The sequence below is a fragment of the Clytia hemisphaerica genome, unplaced genomic scaffold (assembly GCF_902728285.1).
Source record: "Clytia hemisphaerica strain Z4C2 unplaced genomic scaffold, Clytia hemisphaerica genome assembly, whole genome shotgun sequence".
In the NCBI taxonomy this organism is placed as follows: domain Eukaryota; kingdom Metazoa; phylum Cnidaria; class Hydrozoa; order Leptothecata; family Clytiidae; genus Clytia; species Clytia hemisphaerica.
In genome coordinates this window covers 1558508-1579189 of record NW_027104297.1, presented here as the reverse complement: position 1 = coordinate 1579189, position 20682 = coordinate 1558508, and the positions used below count along the sequence as shown (strand labels likewise).

The 20682-nt window shown below is 36.7% G+C and overlaps 1 long non-coding RNA gene across 5 annotated transcripts; it reads right to left on the bottom strand.

The window, feature by feature from the left end:
* Window positions 1-1002: 1002 nt before the first annotated feature.
* Window positions 1003-14972, bottom strand: LOC136817351 (uncharacterized). 5 transcript variants are annotated; one of them, XR_010848069.1, is made up of 6 exons: window positions 14554-14972; window positions 8523-8582; window positions 7531-7855; window positions 3426-3487; window positions 2587-2735; window positions 1003-1042 (listed from the first exon to the last, which is right to left on the bottom strand). It is a non-coding gene; the product is annotated as an uncharacterized lncRNA (long non-coding RNA). The 5 variants fall into 5 exon arrangements; XR_010848068.1 differs by lacking the exon at window positions 1003-1042 and adding an exon at window positions 1075-1091; XR_010848067.1 differs by lacking the exon at window positions 1003-1042 and adding an exon at window positions 1098-1238.
* Between the last annotated feature and the right edge of the window lie 5710 nt (window positions 14973-20682).

Below are 20682 nucleotides of genomic sequence, written 5' to 3'. Positions count from 1 at the left end.
TTCACTTCAATCGAAGTTCCAAACTGTGTCAGTTTATTTCCGTGCACAACATTCAAACAGAGCTGACTCACTCGCCTGTTCATTTGAATCAATCAATGCATGTTGCTCCGTCAGACAAAACGTGTCAACTACAAGGAGCTGAGTTCATCCGAGGACGAAATGGATCCTCCTCATCATCAACTACACAACACCACAGTAAATGAAGAACGCATTGCCATCGAAGTAATGTGTGACGAGATACCAGATCTCATCAACGAACATAAGTTCGAAAGCATACAACCAGAGTACCAAATCACGCAGAATCGTGTCATCCGGACAAGCCTTATCGGACGATCTCCAACTTACAATAAAGACAGGCTTGGATCAAATCACCAAGTACATACAGGACTCGAAGGAATACAACTCCAAGATCACTGTCACCAAGGAAAAGAAACGAGTCGACGAGTTCATCGCGCACAAAGAACAAACACTGGAATTCAATATGCAGTGGGCCAAAGGAGCCATCGATGAACTGGAACTAAATTTCAAAAGGATCCCTGCTGATTCAGCATCAATCGAACTCCTGAATTGGCGAAAAGAGATGCCATCAAACGAAACAAAGTTCATTTATCATCAACTCCCAAGAGCTATCTACCAGATCTGTTAGTCAACAATTACCTTGCTGATCCAGCATATACCATGGTCAAAAACCTTGAGTCAATCGACGAAATTTGGAAACGTCTCGAAGAAGCATTTGGTGACACCAGGATGATGCTCAAGAAAAAGATCACTCAACTCAAATCACTTGAAATCTCAAAGAAAAACCCGGAAAAAGTTGTCTCTGGCATTAGTCACCTAATAAGCATGATGCAGGAGATGGCAGTCTTGGCCGAAAAGCATCACATAGAAGAACACCTGTATTATGGCGACTCACTTAACCACATTCAAAACCTCCTCGGTGACGGTAGGACAACAAGATTCCTATCAAGTGTCTGTGACCAGAAGCAGCCACCGAGGTAAAACACGAAAAAGCCGTTCCTTTTTGCCAGCCAGGAGAAAATTTCTATAAAATGAACATAATCGGGTTGTCCAGAACGGCTCCGAATTTCCAGCTGGAAAAGAAAAATATGCCAGGAAAGTGGAACAAATTGCACGGGAACAGCTCTCTCAAAAAAAGTGTCGACCTTTTCCTTAAAATAGCCGTTCACATTTGCCAGGAGGAGATATACAACTTTATAGGAACGGCTCTTTATTTCCAGCTGGAGATGAAAAAGGAAAATAAATGTAGCAAACGTCAGAGCAATATAGATACGTTATGGGAACGGCTCTCTATTTCCAGCTGGAGATAAAAAAGGAAAAATGTCAGAGCAATATAGATATTTTATGGGAACGGCTCTCTATTTCCAGCTGGAAATAAAAATGTAAAAATAGCTGTCCCGAAATTGCCTAGAATGATTACAGTATTTAATGGGAACGGCACTGTATTTCCAGCTGAAGAGAGGTGAGCATATAGCACTCTTAGCTCAGGCATTTGGCAGTCCTTCAAGTGACGATAGTTGCAGAGTATAACGCCATGAGAATCTATCACAGACGTATACTTATTCAAAGGTCGAAAATCAAGTAGAAAGTTCGCAAAAGGCCCTTCTGCGGAGAAAACACTACTTTAGAACGTTTAGAAGTCTATTTAAATTCTCCAAATCCGAATGTTCTGGCTATCGGGAATTTTGAAGGCACTATTCGAACATTTTGATAGCATAGTAAAGAAGCCCAACGGGTGCACTTGGTCAAAACAGGAGACGGGTATGTACGAGCCATAAAGATATCTTTTTCACACCTCAAAAGTCTCTCGAATGGGGTGTAGATTTATAAGTTAGTCTCTGAGGAAAAGGTTCCAAAATCACAAAAATCGAGAGTTTTCTCTCAGAAAGGGTCAAAATTCCTAGAAATTTCGAACAAAACTTGGTGAAAATCGACCAAATTTAGGGAAAAGTCTTTCCAAGGGTTCCCAAAAAAAGTAAATTTTACCTCTCTAAGGGTCTATTTTCGGTTTTGGCTCAGATATATTCGTCACCTCCCAAACCAAGGTGACGAGATAGACTAATTAAGGTTTATCTTTTCCATGTATTTTTACAAAATAATCATACAATTATATTGATCTAATAAGAGTACAATAAATTGAAAAATATCTAGGCGTCGAGAGTATATTATGCATTACTTCCTTCATGAAATAGTCTGCGTTGAATTGTCAATCAGTCTTTTATACCCAAGTTAAAGTTTCAGTGAAAGCAGAATACCTGTTTTTTTATAAGCATTGCAATTATAAGCATATCTCAGATATGGGGAACAATTAAGCATATGGCAAGCATTGCTTGAACCTACAAAAAATATTTTTTTCCTGATTTTGGCTTTTTTGGCTGGAATTTCACGGATTTTCAGCATTTCCTAAATTTATGCTTTAGATTTAAGCATCCCCTCAAGCATTTTTCAGCCTTATCAAGCTTTCTACCTAAGCATCTCTGAGCCTGTTTTCGGATTTTTGTATGCTTCTAAAAAAAATCATGTAATCTATAACCATTACAAGTTGGATTGTCTCTTTCGATCGTTTACCATAATTTGTTCTCCGTCGATCAATCGAAATAGCACGCTACTCTTTCTCCGATGGCAGTCTTTTCAAAGTATTATCACGTTGTTATCATTTCAAATTTCGTTCAAGAACTTCAACGTATGGCAGCATATGTCCAGCATCCAGTTAACAGCTAAAATGGAAAGGGATTTGCTTCAATCATAAGCCGTGATCTGCATGGTTAAAAGCAGGCGTCATGATGGATGGTTTTAATTTTCTACCAAGAAGGCCACACAGGATATCAATGGAACTGATCGTATCAGATGATATGGTATGATGCGATAGAAAGGAAATAACAAAAGCTCTCCAATACTGCTTTCCTTAATGGCCTTAACACAAGTTAACAACTACAAAACTTTCGTTGTTTTCTGGTATCTCAAAACACATTTCTTTTATTTTCTCAACTATTAATTCAAGTTTGAAAAAAAAAACAATTTAATTTTAATTTTTTTTCCATCATCCGGTCTAAAGGTTCCTTTCCAATGTCTGTAAACCAAAAAATTACCTTCCAAACCAAAAAATGGAAACATCTTTTGCCCCTCCCTTTGAGACGTTTAGCCCATTATTCTTAAATTTTGCCAAAAATATGCATAATTTTTAGAAAGTGATTCAGCCCTTTGTAAGTTAACCAATAATGCACGATTTTTCAACTGCTAAGTAATAAATTTGCTGCAAATAGTATGAGCTTTGTCAGTACTTTTTTCCCATACTCTCCTTCTTTCTCCTTTTCAGAATCTCCCTGAAATGAAACATTTACCACCCCCTTTTGAGACCCCCAGCAGAATGTAATATTCCATTAAAACCCAAGAAACAATAATTTTACCATTTCTCCAAGTTGGACATCTTTTGAATGCTGATTATCCATCAAAATAAATCACTTGATCACTAGAGTGAAAAAAAAATTAATCAGATTACAAATATTTGATTCAATCTTTTCCTTCAATTTGAAAATATTGTAACAACAAAACGTAGATAAAAATGCTATAGTAGTTCATTCAAAGGAACACAAATTTCACGGCGATCTCGCTCTCTACAAAATTAGCTTAATTGATGGAAGTATAATTACACTGATTTTTGTTAGTTTCTCAATCGCGTAGCTTCTTTTCCATATTTTGACTTTAAAACAAAAGATTTTTATTTACTTTCAGCATTGATGTTTTAAAAATAGATTTACCTTTAATATCGACCTAAATTCGAGAAAATTGAACGACAACTTGACCGTTAGAATAAGGATTTTTTGTCGTGTATGTAGTCGGGGGAGTCGTGTATGTAGTCGGGGGATTATTTTTTAATCACAAAAATCACCTTCAATTTTCACATTTTTCGATAATAGATTTCGCTCTTACAAGAAAGCAACCTTTTTTCTTTCTTAATCTTATTTCTTTTGTTGCGATTTTAGCTCGCTAAGGCCCAAATTTTGAGTTTTATTTCGATGAAGATCAATCTTAAAAAGACAGATTCAAATTTGGTAGAAAAATGTTCTGTCATTTGCACATTCCAGTTTTTTCTCTTTTTGTTGAATGAACAATTAGGTTGCTAAAGTAACGCAATTAAAAGGGAAGTATAAGTTATTTCAGGAAATAAGTGTTCTGCAATTAGACACAATTATAAAAGAACTCTGACTTACTTGAGCAAATTCACGGAACGCTTTCACTCAATTAGGAAAAGTGAAAATAATTCACGAAAAAAGTTTTTTGAACTTCCGAAACGAGATCGCAGTGTTTACTAGAATGTAACAAATCACAATTAAAAGTAGGCAAGACAATCAAATTAAACAACAAACTAGTAAGCAGAAGCAGTTAAAATAAGTCATACTTTTCACTTTCTCATTTACCATAAGTGCAAGAAGAATTTTCAAATAATATTCCAGGTCCTCTCACATATTGAAAGAATGGCTCCTCTGATTGTCTAAGTAAGAAATTAAATAAGCTAAATAGAGGAAATTCAATTTCAAAGTATGACAATCTGACAAGTCGGATAACAGTGATAGGAATAGTGCCTCATATTTGGTTATCAATTATTTGAATAGTTTTCTTTTAGCAAATGATTTCTTTTTAAAACTCATTTATTAATTTCAGTCCAGCTTAAATTTGGTATTACAACGAATGCTGCAAAAGCAGTTATCTTATGTGGTAATTTGTTAAAACTAATAATAGAACGTGTAGATTGAGAGCATATCCAGGACCTCGTGAGTAAACAAAAAAATCAAAACAAAAACAACAAGAACTTGAATCATCTTTCCTGTCTGTCTGAAGGTTTGAATTATAATTTTTTGGTTCAAGACTGAAAAGGTTCAGATTTACATCTCCTCAAAAACACCCATAGAAACTTCCTTAAATTGTTTTGTTCAGTCCCCTAAAACCTTGAATGAGACTGGGAATTGTTGGTTTGCCGTCACCCTACCGACCCTACCTTAAAACCAGCCGACCCAACAAATTTTATTGCCATTTTAAAGAAGAAATTTTTTTTCTTCAAAAAAAAGGAAGATTTTTTGGCTTTTGGAGGATTTTATTTTAGTGTTTAGAGCTTTTTAAAGATAAATTTATGTTCTGTTGTATCTATGGTATGACTATGTATAAAGAAAAACTTGGGTCGCAGTTGTTTGAATTAACGATTCACACACACCTAAAATTCTTGAGGAGTGCGATCAAACACAGGCCATAAATTTGGATTTTGATACTAAAGTTATTCATAGCCCTTCTCATCACATGCCTAAAGTACTTTTCAGGAGTGCAATTTTGGAATGATTCTGGAATTTTGAAATGACAAAGCCTGAGAAACTATAAACCTATTGGTTAAAACAAAAACTACCCCGGGTTTCACCCAAAAAATCCAAACATCTTTGAAGTTACAGACAGACAGACAGACAGATGAATAGAAAAACAAAGACAAACATTCTCAAATTATTTTTCATCTAAAGTTATCTAACTTCATGTCTTTGGTATATAAATAAACTTTAGCTTGGTATTGATTTGGTTACAATCTTTTTTTCTTATTTATGCCTTAGCATAAATCATCTCAAAGGGAAAGTATTGTAGTTCGCAAACGCCTTGGAAGAAGGAGCGCGTCGCTGCATATCAATCCCAAGAGACAATTTTGTTTTTGAAAAACTCACAAGATACAGGCAAGTCGCAAACAACTCTGGAATCCCTAATTTCTAATAAAAATGGAAAAAATATTCCTGACTAATAATTTAAAAATACATAAATTGTTAAGAAAATTTGGAAAAAAATGAGGAAAAAATAAGCTAGTTCGAGGGGCGCGTCGTCACCATGTATCTTGTCTCCCAACCCAAATTTTTTAGGATATGAAATTAGATTTTCCAAATCACAAGTAAACCAAGACTGACTCCACTAAGCTGACCAGATCTAACAAAATAATATTTCATTAAATGCTGACTAACTGTATTGGTTATGAACACACTGTGATGTTTTGTCATGGTTTTTTTTATGATCGTTTTGCTTATTAATGCCATTTAGCATGAATCATCTCAAAGGGAAAGTATTGTAGTTCGCAAACGCCTTGGAAGAAGGAGCGCGTCGCTCCATATCAATCCCGAGAGACAATTTTGTTTTTGAAAAAATCACAAGATACAGGCAAGTCGCAAACAACTCTGGAATCCCTAATTTCTTATAAAAATGGAAAAAATATTGAAAAAATAAATAGAAAAAATAAGCTAGTTCGAGGGGCGCGTCGTCACCATGTATCTTGTCTCCCAACCCAAATTTTTTAGATATGAAATATATCGATCATTGAGTGTACAATAAAGCAAGTCACGAAGCACTATGCACTCATAACTACAAAATATTAGTTTTTGTATCTCAATTTTCTTGCCTATGTCTGCCTGATCATAAAAATATCTGACAAATGAAAATTTAATTGGAAGTTTAGGTATCTGTCCCAGAATTAAAGGAAAGTTTTGATAATAAATAGAAACAACAAATGAAGTCAAACATTTTAATAAACTTTGATCAATTTCTTATGTTATTTTCTTATTTTTTTGTGTATTATTTAAAGAGTTAAACCATTCAAATGAGACAGAAATCCAGACAGTAGGAAATATATAAACATAATCATCTTATGTTTAGCAAGAATATTCCTATGGCTAGTAAAACTTTGAAGCAAAGCCAAATTTTGAAGATGAATCTCTCCCTGTCACCTGTAGTACACATGGCTGCTTATGTTTCAAAAGTATTTACCTATATAGCTATAAGCAAAAAGCTTGTACCCATGTCTTTTTTTAGCTGTTAAAACATAATAATTTAAGTTAAGTTGTTTATAGGAGATAATCTCCTCCTCTACAAAATCTAGGGAGCCACATGCTATATCCATAACATGTGTATCAAATCAAATCAGAAAGGAAATCATTTTGCTAATTGAAAGATAACCATGTTATAATCATTGGCACACTTCAACTGAGCTAACCAGGTCCAGAAAAAAGATAATACTATCAGACCTGCCGCCACATGCTCCAAGTTTTTAGCACCTCTGCTGACAGAGGTTCATGGTTAGTTCAGAACAAATCAAATCAAATGGTCTCATACATAATTGCAGTTAAAAAGTTACCGATTTTCAAAGATTTCTGCAACAATGATAAAAAAGAAATCTGCCGGAGAAGGTTAAACGAATTTACATAATTTTGTCACATATCCAATCAAAGAAAGAAAAAAGTAAGGCCATTGTGTTGTTGCTTACATAATTGTAAATTTTCAAAAACATCCCCAGATATTCACACAAGGAACAAGTGAGCAAAATTTAAGCCAAATCTGACCATTTTTGAAGTCTCCAGTATGTCCAAAAGTTTTATTGAGGTAACATACTGACTGACTAACAGACGTACATTCTCAGATTCTAGCTCAATTGAAGTTGAGAACCAGTGGAAAAACAGATTGGATATCATAATCAAGTAAAAAGTAAGCAAAACATACCCAATATATTCAATTTGATCCGTATCAGATTCTTCTTCATCACTTGAACTTTCCAATTCTGTTTCAGTATCTGTGTATGTATCAATATCCTTGTCATATTCATTATCAGTCACTTATTTGTCCACCATCAAGGATGCTACATTTAGTGCAGATTTTTCTTCATCACTTAATGCTGATTCCCTCTGTCTGTCTGAATAAATTTCCTTGACACGTTCATTGCCATTTCTGTAAAAACCCACTCATTTTTCCTTCATCATGTGTTGACAAGTTTAATGCTGTCAATGTTCTTTCACTCTCAGTCAATGTTCTTTCACTATCAGCAGTTCTAAAAAATGTTTAAAAATGTCAGTCTTAAAATTAAGGCAATAATTGATTTTACTACCTTAAGTGGATAAATTTTGGCGTGGATTTAATTTGGCGATTTGCCAAAATATGATTTGTGGTGGGGATTTAATTTGGCGATAGATCAATTTCGTAAAATTTGGCGGGAATTTAATTTGGCGAATTGAAAATGTTGTCACACTGAAATGAGTGAAAATTAATCAAAAATATTCTAAAACGTTGTGATCTTTCACATAATTCTCTTTTTGTTAAATTTGGCGGGGATTTAATTTGGCGAATTGCCGAATTTGGAAATTTTGGCGAGGATTTAATTTGGCGAATTTTGGCAAAATTCGCCAAATTCGCCAAATTTAATCCCCGCCAAAATTTATCCACTTAAGGTACTAGGGACATTTTAAATTTTGATTTAAAAAAATTTGAATTTGAGAATACAAGCATAAACTTTTGCAATTTGTTAAGAATTCTTAATAAAGAGGCATTTACCTTCACGAAAAAGCCTTTTAAAAGTATTTGGGCCAGAATTCCTACTTTTTCAATGAAAATAGCTAGAAAAAAAATTAAATTCATTTAGCTCTGACAAGTGACGTTGTTTACAGCAGTTCCATTATATGTATAGTAATAGAATTTCAGTTTAAAAAGGTTATACTCACAGATGACTGTGCTCAATGCTTTCCCCATTGTTGTAGAGTACATTTGATAATGAAACATTCCTATGAAAAATTAGTCATTCATTCTTTGATTATATCCGAATTATATTTACATTGAGGGTTACATTGAGTGATCTGAAAGCAAAAATTTGAAATAGCTTTTAAAAAAGCTACTCTTGAACACAAGTTCCTTTCAAAAAGCCATCAAACATACAATCAGACAAAAATATGAACTCAAGTTTTGTTTACATAAAAATGCACCAACAATGAGTTGTGATGATATATAAAAGCAGGACCTATAATTTGCTTCAATTTAAAAAAAGAATCGATATAGATCTAGCTGGTACTTGTTTTTTATTTCAAGAATAGAGAGTACTCCTACAGTAGCTTACTGTAGACGCAGCTTACTGGCAAGGTTCAAAACACCTGCAATTCTGCATTTCACACAATTACCTTATTGGTATATATTTTCGCGTGTTACAAATTTTCGCGAATCGCGAAATTTTTTCGTAAAAACGTGTTTCGCGTGTATTAAATTTCGCGATTGCTGACTACTGGAAAATTTTCGCGTGTATTAAATTTCGCGATTCACTAAACTATTTTCAGAAAGTGGGAATATAAAGCAAGAAAAAGACTGATTTTGCTTGAAACACCACGTTTTTGATGTAAAAATACTAACAAAATACTAAGAAAAATTTTTTCGCGTGTATTTAATTTCGCGATTTTGTAATTTTGAGAAATTTAAACAGTATTAAATTTCGCGAAAATTGACCAAAAAACTCGCGAAATTAAGTACCCGCGAAAATTTGTAACACGCGAAAATATATACCAATAAGGGACTAAAATGTATGTGATATCAGTCAGGGAATCTCCTCAATTGCCGTATACTACAAGGCTTAAACGGGTATCAAAAGAATTTGATACAGTATACGGAAAAAATATTTTGTCTGTGCATTTTAGCTAAAGATATGATAAATCAATTATTTATTATACAAAAATTGCCTATTTTCTCCTTGAATCTTGAATTCTGTTTCTTGCTGTTTCTTGTACCTGAAGTGGATAAATTTTCGCGTGTACTAATTTTCGCGAGACAAGAATTTAAAGATTTCGCGCGGACCAAGGGTCTTAAAATTTTGACGTAGATTAAATTTTTCTAACCAAGGGTTTTAAAATTTTTCAGGTGGATTGAATTTCGCGACTTTATAAATTGTAACTAGAAAAGAGATTTTTTTTTTAATCGAACAAAGGCAGACAAAGTCACTCAAAATCTTTCAAAACATTTCAAAGAAAGTACTTTTAGGAGGTTACTAGAGTTTATAATTGAAATAAAGAATTAAACTAGTAATATGTATTGATTGTAACATGTTATCTAGATTTCGCAAACTTTTATTTTTGTGATTGTAAAGTTCTAAATAATTTCGCATGGACTAATCTTCGCAAATCAAAGGGCTTCAAAATGTTTGCAAAAATTGCCAAAATTCGCGAAAACCACAAAAATTGATCCACGCGAAAAGTTATCCACTTAAGGTATATAGGCCACAATCACAAATAACTTCTGTTCGCATCATTTTTTGGTAAAACAAAATGAGTTGGATGGTCGTCAAAAAAAAAAGATTTCAAAATATGGGTCGGGTAGAATTTAAATATATTGGAAATTTAAAATTAATGGCTCTTTATTATACTGTGACTTCCCGACTCAAAATACTCAGAAAATTAAGAAGTTGGTCAGACAATGCGAAAACAAGTCTTGGTCATTGTGGCCATAATATTGCAATTTGCTGGATGTCCAGGCTGTGTCAACAGAACCCTATCGAACCGATTTTAATCGTAATTATTATTGTTGTAATTGAATCATTGAACAAAATCGAACAATAGCTGTTCGATTACCGAACCCAATTGAACAGCTATCAAACTTTACGAAAATTTCTTCATAAGTTCGATTTAGTTCGAGTCGACACCGGATCTGTAAAATAATCAAAACAAACCTGGAATGAAATTCTTGGAATCATTCTTATCAAACAAGTTAATCCATCAAACTAGAAGTTCAGTAAACATTGCAATCCTTTCAATCAAAAAAGAAGCCAAATTATATAAATTTTACACAACATATGAAACATATTTCTCCTTCTTGTATCCATCATTAAAATTTTACAACGTCCATCATTAAAATTTTAAAACTTTATTACGCTTCAAGTCATGCGATAAAAATAATTTGCGCACGCACTTGGCCTGGTTTCGCCTTATTTATCAAAAACACACGCTATAGGCGCTAAGAGGCTGCACGCCGTGATGGCCAGTATGGTGGTCACATTAGATTCAAAAGGAAATCGGGTTCTTTTTATCATTTCCACCAATACGCTCTCGGAATATAAATAAAAAATTGGGCGATAAGGTATAAATCGATTTAATCGAACAAATCGCACTTCAATCGAATTAATCGAACTGCGATCATCGTATAATAGACCTTTTCGCCTTTCCATCCGCCATCTTGAATTGTATGCAAAAATACAGGAACGAAAAAGCCATGGTTGGATTTAGTTGGAAAGTATGCAAAACATATGCAAGTTTACACAATGATTAAAAAGACAACAAAGCATATTAGAAATAAATATTATAATCATTAGAACAATAAAAGATGGTATTTCTTAATCCAAAAAGAAATATTTACAGAACAACAAAAGCCTTTTCGAAATTTGTTCTCAGAGACAAGGCATATTTTGTTTTCATGAGGTTAAAAGATTTCACGAAGACGGAGAACACACATCAAACCTTCAAAACACGCAAACTGAAAGCAGTAATTATGACGTCACAATGTTTTGATTTGATCATTTGAGTTGACGGTTCTATTCCCAGGAGAATAATTTACCGTCGGCCGAATAAGGATTATTTTTGTACCTTTGCTATGGAACGCCGTAGCTGCCTTATGTGATAAAATATTCGATTGTGTGATAAAATATTCGATAAACTCTTTCGATGCGATAAATTATTCGATAAATCATTCGATTATGCGATAATTTATTCGATAAACTCTTTCGATGCGATAAATTATTCGATAAATCATTCGATGCGATAAATATGCGATAAAAATTTCGATTATGCGATAAAATATTTGATAAAAAATTCGATGCGATAAATCATTCGATAAATTATTCGATGCGATAAAATATTCGATGCGATAAATTATTCGATAAAAAATTCGATACGATAAATCATTCGATGCGATAACTCATTCGATAAAAAATTCGATTATGCGATAATTCATTCGATAAAAAATTTGATGCGATAAATTATTCGATAAAAAGTTCGATGCGATAAATCATTCGATAAAAAATTCGATGCGATAAACCATTCGATAAATTATTCGATGAATTATCCGATCGGCCCTTACCCGATATTTATACTTTTGGTGGAAACGGCGCTCCGGAAGGGTGAAATCATCGATGTAGATTTTCCGGGGGTGCTGCTGATTAGGGCAGATTATGGCAAAAAAAACAGTGTGTCCGGAAAAAAATAAAACTAACAGATTTATTGATCTATCTTACTTACTGAGTTTAGAATTATCGCAAATAAATCCAATAGTCTTTTGAGCTTAATTATAGGGATGGGTGGAATAAGCAGGGGGGTTGGTACTCTGGGAGAAAATTCATAGTAAGTGATTTTAGACAATTAAGCACAAAAGAGCAAGGCAATCATCAATTCTGAGGGCAATTATTAAACAGATTTTAGTTTTATGTAAATTATGTTCCGTTTAGTTTAGTTCGAGGTCAAATTGCGATGTCCTCAAAGTTTATGAAACTTTTTTCCATCCTCGACCCCAGAGCTTATTTGACCCCCTTACGCTATTGATCCTGATAGACGCGTTGACGGGGGATAAAAACAATTCCTTAAATTTTTGTCTGGATGCCTGAGCTGTTAAAACCTATGCAACCCCCTTTAGGAAATTAGGATCAGAAAAGGACCTCTCTTACGAACATTTTTGAAAGCTCTCCAACCCCCCCCCCCTGGGGGTAAGAGCCTATGCTAATTTTAGGGGACGAGCTGGAGTTTTTATAATATACTTCACCCAGGGGGGGGGGGTACTATGAGAATCTCGGGTATGTGCGGACCGGGCCTCCGAAAACCGACCCTTAAGAGAGAGACTAATCTTTGTTAAAAAGCTGACCCTTAGAAAAACTAAATTGCTTAAAAAGCAACCCTTACGCCTTAGAGAGACTTTTTTACAAAATTTTCTTCGATTTTCAAGAAAAAACTCCAGTTTTGAAAAAATTGGTCGAAGTTTTGAATAATTTTCTTACTTTTTTACTTTTTTACCATTCTTGGACTCGATTTTATGAAAAAACCGACTCTTAGAGATACTGTTTTTGACTTTTTGTTGTTTTGGTAACCCTTAGTCTTAGAGAGACTCTGAAAAAAACCGACCCATCATAAGGTCCGCACATACCCGTCACCCGTTTTTGCCTAAGTAAAAGTCTCCCCCCTCCGGGGTAATTTATGGTCATTTAAAAAAAGTGTATAATAGAGATGACGCGTTCTAGAAAAAATAACAAATTTGTTTTATTACATGTTTAACGACCAACCAAATCAAAGAAGAGCTTGTTAAAATTCCAGCTTGTCCCATATTTAGAGATTTCAAATTTAGAAAATAGTTAGAATACCAAAGGAAAAAATCCTCCTAGAGTTCGATTTTGCTGAACCAAAATCCCATCAGATTACCCCTTTCTATCCCTTTTTGGCCTTTACTGTCAACTGAAATGTAATTGATAAAGCAAGAGATACCTTTGACTTTCCCCTAAAAATTAAAAGAACACACACTAAAGTCACTGACGTAGTGTAATTTAGTCCATTAATTACTTACTTAATTACTTAAAAGTTGAACACCAACTGCCAGCAAAATGGTCGACGTTTTCATACCCCCCCCCCACACACACACACACACACACGTGGGGTTGCGTTTTGCGTTTTGAAAGATGCGCCGTTACCACCAAAAGTATAAATATCGGGTAAGGGCCGATTGGATAATTCATCGAATAATTTATCGAATGGTTTATCGCATCGAATTTTTCATCGAATGATTTATCGTATCGAATTTTTTATCGAATGAATTATCGCATAATCGAACTTTTTATCGAATAATTTATCGCATCGAATGATTTATCGTATCGAATTTTTTATCGAATAATTTATCGCATCAAATATTTTATCGCATCGAATAATTAATCGAATAATTTATCGCATAATCGAAATTTTTATCGCATATTTTATCGCATCGAATGATTTATCGAATAATTTATCGCATCGAAAGAGTTTATCGAATGAATTATCGCATAATCGAATGATTTATCGAATAATTTATCGCATCGAAAGAGTTTATCGAATATTTTATCGCATAATCGAATATTTTATCACATAAGGCAGCTACGGCGTTCCATACTTTGCTGGTGATTTTTTAGCTTGAGTTTATGTCTAATGTTATGGTTTTTTGAAGTGCTTGTTCTAAGAGATGAGTGAATATAATTATTTTTAGATTTCAAGAGAAGCAAATTTAATCTTTCTTCAACAAGATTACACTTTAATATAATGCCAATTGTGCATGTAAGTTCTATATTAATACTTCTTTTTTGCATATGTTTTGCATACTTTCTAAGGGAATTTCACCACCAGCAATTCGGCCACCATGATTTTCAATATGGCGGATGGAAAGGCGAAAAGGTCTATCGAACAGTCATCAAACTTTAGCAATTCGGCCACCATGATTTTCAATATGGCGGATGGAAAGGCGAAAAGGTCTATCGAACAGTCATCAAACTTTACAATAGTTTTCTTGGATCAATAGGTGTTTGGTTGGGATCGGTAATAGAACAGCTATCTTTCGATAGGGTTCAATTAAGTTTGATTAGTCAGATAATCGAACAGTAGATAATCGAACAGTTCAATTGACACCGCCTGGGTATGTGAAAAATTTAAAAGCGATTTTTACACCGCAATTACAGTAAAAATAACTACCGCAATGTAGGGATTTATAAGAATCACTCACTCTGTATCTTGCTGAAGAGCATCGCCATCATCATGTTCAGACATCAACAGTCTGTTGCTCGTCATCACTTTCAATAACATCAGCAACAATCATTTCTTCATCTGTTCCACTTTCTTGGCTGTTTGAGGAATCAGTTTCTGGTTCACTTTCACTCTCACCAGCAGTCAGATGTGTTGTCACCAGAAAATGTGCAAATGCACTGTGTGTTTTCTGTGTATATCCAAGCTCTTTTTTTTTTTGCATCCAAATTTATAAGAGGCATGATTCTATACTTCTAAAATTTCAAAATACAGAGATGTTATTGCATTTTGTAATGTATATTGGCAGTTGGTAACCATTTGCTAGACACTTTAAATTTCACCCTTAAAAATTATATCTAGCTGTATCTCCATCATCACTGAAAAATACACCTACAAACTTTATACATGCATAGTTGAATGATGTCAACAACTAATTCAGTTACTATCAATACTGTTGAACGATAAATAGATCTCTTTACAATACGAGAATCAGTGAGAAATTTCAAAAAACATTTTCGTTTCGCCATTACTCTCCAAGATCGAGTTTAGAGACTAGTAACCGATCTTTTTTTCTCGCTTTGTAAACGGTGAACTCGCGATTGAGTTTTTTAATATTTTGTCGGAACAAAGTAAACGGGTATTATTTTGCTAGCTGCAGTATTGGAGTATCCCTTTGAGACAGCTCGGAACATACAAATCGTTCCTGGTGCGGTTTCTGGAAAAGTACCCTACTGGAGTGGAACGGGTCAATTTTTAATAAATCTGCTGAATCAAAACATCAAAATGAGCCGTTCCTCTACAGTAGGGTGCTTTTCCAGGAAACATCTTGATCCGAGCTGGTTTTAAAAAGCTCTGAAAAAATCTACCAGAACGCCTCCAAATTTCCAGCTGGCTAACTCAAGGAACGGCTCAGAAAAAAAGAAAAAGAAGCTAGAAATCGTCCCGGGAATGGCTCCAGATTTCCAGCTAGTTGGTTAAAGGAACAGCTCCAAAATTCTACCAGCTGTGAAAAAGTTCCGTAAAATCAGCCTGGAACACGTGTGAATTTCCAGCTGGAGAATTGTTACAGAACTTTCAAAATTTTTCCAGGGAACGGCTATGCATTTCCAGGAGCAGACTTTTTGAAATTTTCCCGGAACGCCTAGGCCATTTCCAGCTGAGGGGGGTCTCCGGAACGGCTTTTCCATCATTTGCCCTCGGTGGCTGCTTTCGTGTGACCACAACCTCAACCCCAAGGAAACCTGGACAACTATGATATCATTCCTGACCAAAGAGCGAAGAATCAACGAGCAGAAACTTCTCCTTCGAGATGAGTCAAAATCAAACGATAACAAACCAAAGGATCCATCCAAACAAACCAGGGATAAGAGGTATGGACATTTTTCGAATTCTTATATGTCCTCTGATACCTCGAATCCTGTGTGTGCCCTTTGTGAAACCCCAGCTGGTGAAAACGATCATGTTGCCTCATCAGGCCCAGGTAGAACAAAGCTGGTTCAATACTACACTTGTCAGAAATTTGCAGAACTCACACCTGCAAGTCGACTCTCCCTTCTCAAAGACAAGGGATACTGTTTTCAATGTCTCTTTCCAGGTGCAGCATCCGCATCTGGAAAGCATAAAGATGGAAAATGTCAGCATGATTTCGTATGTCCCAACGCTTCACATCGAAAGTATCCTGTTCGAAAGCACGTCTTGGTCTGCGAGGAGCATAAAGAGGAACCAGCCATATCGAGCTGCTGGAAAAATTCAAAGAACGGTTCTTCCGAAGTCCAAGTCTTCCAAGCTTACAAGAAATATAAGCGTGTCATTCCACACAGCATCCTTCAAAACAAACGATCAACATGGAGACAGGGGTATCGACATGCTGCAAGAAGTTCTCATCAATCAACACAAATTACTTATCTTTTACGACAGTGGCTGCAGTGATTTCGTGGTCAGTCAAAACGCAATCAAACTTCTCGGACCCAGTGCCATCAAAGACTCTTCAGCACCAGTCATCCTTGGTGGTGTTGGGAACAGTGTCACAAAATCGTCATTTGGACGTTACGTTGTCAACATTCCACTCAGCAATGGGGAGATAGCCTCATTAACTGGTCCTTGCATCCAACAGATCACGTCAACATTCCCAACGTTTTCGCTCGTCGAAGCAGAAAAAGACATCATCAAGTCATACTCCAAGTGTGGTGATTCAAAATGTCTACCAAAGCTTCCATCATCAATTGGTGGCGACGTTCACATGATGATCGGTATCAAATACTTGAGGTACTTTCCAAAAATCATCCATCAAATGCCATCAGGATTGTCGATCTTCGAATCATCCTTCACAAGTGCAAGTGGAGGATCAGGTGTCATCGGTGGACCACACCCATCATTCAGTCCCTTTCATGCATCCTGCAACTTCACATCAACGTATCAACTACTTCGAACTCCACCATCAGACGTTCCTTTGCTTGGATTCAACACCCATCTATCCACATCAATGCGAGTATTTGAGGAAGTCGAAGGAGCAGGCAGTGAAATCACATATCGCTGTCCAAATTGCCGCAATTGCAACCAATGTAAATACGACGAATCGACAGAAGCAATCAGTATCAAGGAAGAGATCGAACAATCACTTATCAACTCGTCGGTCACTATCGATCCAGAGACTCGAACAACCTCAGCTATCCTACCTTTCATTACTGATCCATCAACCAGATTAGCAAACAACAAAGACATCGCCATGAAAGTATTTGGTCAACAACTTCGTAAACTCAACAAACCGTCCAACCATAGCGACAAGGAAGATATCCTTACGTCAGAATCTAAGCTTCAGAGTCTTGGTTACGTCGACTATGTCAGCAATCTACCAGAGTCAACTCAACAGATGCTCAGCGACCATCAATGTCACCACTACATCCCATGGAGAGCAGTGTGGAAGGGCAATTCAATTAGCACCCCTTGTCGTATTGTCTTTGATGCATCATCAACAACATCGTCGGGATATAGTTTAAACGATCTTCTCGCTAAAGGGAGGAATACCCTCAACAGGCTTCAGGAAGTCTTGATCCGATTCTTCATTCACCCTATCGCTATGCACACAGATATCAAGAAGATGTATAAACACCATCAAATTGGACGAATCTCATTGGTGCTATCAACGCTACGTTTGGGAAGCCAACCTTGACCCATCCAAAATCCCTGAAGAAAAAGTCGTCAAGACCCTGATATACGGGGTTAAGTCTTCAGGAAACCAAGCTGAATACGGACTTCGAAGAGTAGCTGAAATGTCAAAGGATGAGTACCCCGAAATCGAAGAGATCGTCAAACGTGATATTTACGTCGATGATTGCCTCACCGGTGAACAAGACAGACAAACAGCCTATATTCGTGCAGACCAACTCGAACGTGTCATCAGTCGAGGTGGATTCAATCTCAAGGGATTCGTATTCTCAGGAGAAGATCCTCCACCCACCATGAGTGAAGACGGAGAGATGATTCACATCGCTGGATTCAAGTGGTACGTCAAATCAGATATGGTTTCGCTCAACATTGGTGACCTGAACTTCGCGAAGAAGTCTCGTGGAAAAAAACCATCGAATCAAGTCAACGTCATTCCTTCCAAATTAACACGTCGTCATTGTGCTTCAAAAGTGGCCGAGATGTTCGATCTAACCGGCAAAGTTTCACCTCTAGTCGCATCCATGAAGATCGACCTTCAAGACCTAGTCCAACGCAAACTGGATTGGGACGATGTTATACCAGAAACACTCAGACCATTGTGGGAATCAAACTTTCAACTCATCCAAGAAGCTGGCAATCTCAGATTCAATCGTGCAGTGGTACCTGTAGATGCTGTCAACCTAACCATGGAAACGCTTGACTTCGGAGATGCAAGTTCGTCTATGGTTTGTGTCGCTATCTACGCTCGTTTTCTCAGAACCAACGGTGAATACTCATGTCAACTCATCTTCTCACGAACCAGAGCAGTACCAAAAGGGATGTCACAACCAAGAGGAGAACTCTATGCTGCTCTCATCAATACCCACACCGGAGAAATCGTGAAGAGATCACTCAGCAAATGGCACCAATCTTCGATGAAATTCACGGACAGTCAAATCGTTTTGTACTGGCTGGACAATGATCAGAAGCCCTTGAAGCAGTGGGTACGAAATCGTGTCATCGAAAGTCTTCGTTTCACCACCAGAGATCAGTGGAAGTACGTTCCAACCGATGAGATGATAGCTGATATCGGTACTCGCAAAGGTGCAACAGTCGAAGACGTCAACAAAGAATCTACCTGGATCAATGGTCACAACTGGATGCATCAACAATCAAAGGACTTCCCAGTGATGACCGCTCAAGAACTTCGTCTGACCGATCAACAGGTATCAGAAGTCAATAAGGAAGTCTACGTTCACCATGTAGCACCCATCATTCCAGAAAAAGTTGGAGAACGCTACAAATTCTCGTCGTATCTCATCGATCCCAATGTCAAATCCTTCAGCACCGTCGTCCGTATCATGGGCTACGTGTACCGTTACTTCAACAATTTGAGATCAAAGCTTCGTTCAAACGGATTGTTAATCGTTCTCAACCATCCAATCACCGCATCTGACGTTCCCCAGCTCAAGGAAGTCGAAGTCCAACTTGGTGAACGTTATTTTCTTGAACTAGCAACTCAAGAAGTCATCAAATTCGTCAGCCCAAAGAAGTACGAACCAATCTCCACTTTGAAAGACAACATTCTAACGTACAAGGGACGAATCCTTCCAAACAATGGTGTCACAATTGCAGGCAAGTTCACAGATGCAATGCTTGACTTATCTCAGTCCACGTTTTGTGTACCAGTTATTGATCGTCACTCACCTGTCGCTTACAGTCTCGTCATCGAAGCACACTGGTTGAAACATGATGGCATCGAAGCAACCCTTCGTCGACTACTCAAGAAGGTGTTCATCATCGAAGGACGAACTCTCGTTAAAACCATCAAGAGATCATGCGAACGATGTCGCTATCTTGAAAAACGTACCGTTGAAGCCATCATGGGTCCTATTCCAAGCAGTTCACTCACCATCGCACCAGCGTTTTATCAAACCCAAGTGGATCTCAGTGGTCCATACAAATCAATCTCACCAACCAACAAGAGAGCAACCATAAAGATCTGGCTCGTCATCTACTGCTGCTGTTCCACATCAGCTGTCCACATCAACACGATGGATGATTATTTGTCACCCTCCTTCATCCAATCGTTTACAAGATTCTCATCAAGATATGGATTTCCCATAAAGCTATACTGCGACGAAGGCAGTCAACTGGTCAAAAGCAATCAAGATATTCGAATGAGCTTCACCAACATCCAATCAACACTTTTCAAGGATCGAAAAGTAGAATTCGAAACTTGTCCAGTAGGAGCTCACAACGTCAATGGTAAAGTCGAACGTAAGATTCGAGAAGTCAACCTGTCAATCGAAAAGATCGCCCACAACGAAAGGCTATCGATACTGCAATGGGAAACACTCGGATCAATCATTGCAAACTCAATCAACGATTTACCACTACTCGTTGGAAACATCACTGAAACTGAAACCATGGATCTTCTCACACCGAATCGGCTGATACTTGGTCGTAACAACGATCGTAGTCCTTCAGGAGACTTCGTCAAAACATGCAATCCAATAAGGCTACTCGAAACCAACTCCAAAGTCTACGATGCATGGTTCGAAAACTGGCTCGAATGTCACGTTCCCAAGCTTATGAAACAAACAAAGTGGTTTCGCCATGAACGCAACTTGCAAATCGGCGACGTCGTATTATTCACCAAAGTCGAATCTGCACTAACGAAAAGATACACGTACGGTATGATCAAAGATGTTGTTGTCGGCGATGATGGCAATGTTCGTAAGGTTACAGTATCTTATCAAAACGAAAACGAAAGCGTCAAACGTGAAACAGTTAGATCTGTTCGTAACCTCGTTTTAATCCATTCAGTCGATGATCCTGATTTGTTCAATGAGCTCCACGAAATGAGTGAATGTTATCTTGGTTGGTTATGAGTTAATGTGAAAGTTATTATTTGATTGGCAATGAGCTATGATAAAAGTCATTATTGGCATTGAGCCATGCA